Source organism: Galeopterus variegatus, unplaced genomic scaffold (genome assembly GCF_000696425.1).
Source record: "Galeopterus variegatus unplaced genomic scaffold, G_variegatus-3.0.2 Scaffold325, whole genome shotgun sequence".
Lineage (NCBI taxonomy): Eukaryota > Metazoa > Chordata > Mammalia > Dermoptera > Cynocephalidae > Galeopterus > Galeopterus variegatus.
The window spans coordinates 334,865-336,099 of record NW_007726436.1 but is presented as its reverse complement, the minus strand read 5'-3'; the positions used below and the strand labels follow the sequence as shown (position 1 = coordinate 336,099).

General features: G+C 40.7%; 1 protein-coding gene across 3 annotated transcripts in view; it reads right to left on the bottom strand.

The window, feature by feature from the left end:
• The window catches only part of AREL1 (apoptosis resistant E3 ubiquitin protein ligase 1), a 47,285-nt gene that overhangs the window by 44,986 nt on the left and 1,064 nt on the right, over window positions 1–1,235 (bottom strand). The window lies entirely within an intron of this gene.

Sequence of the window (1,235 nt, the reverse complement as noted above, 5' to 3'; positions counted from 1 at the left end):
CAGGAAAAACACTATGTCTACATCCAAATCAACACAAGAAATCACCCTGCAATTGAACTTTTCAAGACCTGAAAACATAATAAGGTTTTAGGGTTTATCAACACATTCAAGTTCCAAAACAGTGCAACTATATTAAAATATGACCGGCACAAAATTCCAACTCTACCACATACTCAGTTGGAAGACACACAATGATGAAAACACTTAAAGGGTTTACTTTGTGGCAGGCACCGTTCTTGTTCTAGAGACTTCACATTTTAACTATGAGTATAACATAAGTTCTGTAAGACAGGTACTGCAAGACAGTACTGTTATGATTATCAACATCCCCGCAAGACATGTACTATTACGATTATCTCCATTTTACAGATGAAGAACTGAGGCACAGACAGATTAACTCACCAATGTCATACAGCTTAGTAAGAAACAGAGCAGGGATTTTAATCCCATCAGTCGGACTCCAAAATTCATGTTAACCAATACACTATGTTTCATAGTAAGGGTTATACAATGGCCACTTAAAAAAATTTTTTTTTGGGCCGGCCTGGTGGCGCACTGGATAGTGCGCCGCTTGGGAAGCGCGGCAGCGCTCCNAAAAAAATTTTTTTTTAAACCCGATAGCCTTTTTGGCTTCCAAACACCAGTATATCATCGTGCAATAAGTACAGGCTTTGGGATCAAAAAGGCCCAAACAGACCCCTGAACACAGTCTGGGCCTCAGTCTCCCCATATGTAAAATGAGGGTAGTTAAGTTACTGTGAAGGTCAAAGAAGGTAACATAAAGTACCAAGCAGAGAACACAGTATAGGGGTTCTTAATCTGAATTTGACAGACACCTACAAGGTCCACGAATGGGCTCAAGTCCACCAAGCTCATAAATTTTATGACAAACTGCGTGTGTGCGCCCGTGTCTTAAAGAATTTTCCACAAACTTTCAAGGTGTATGTGATCTCCAAAAGGTTAACATCCACTGGAATACAAAGCAGGTAACAACAACAACAAAAAATGGAAGCTATCTTTTCCTCCTTGTTCTCATAGATTCTCCCTTTCCCTTAAGGATGACACACCAATCCTTCACAATAAATACCAACTGTTTCCCACCATTTTCTTGGCTTGGTAAGGAGTAACATTCGCAAGCTTATGCCCCAATATTGTAGCGACAGTCTAAAGAAGCCCATCAAGCGCTGCTTCATGCCTCTCTTCACCGAGACCACTACACGGTATTAACTCGTGGA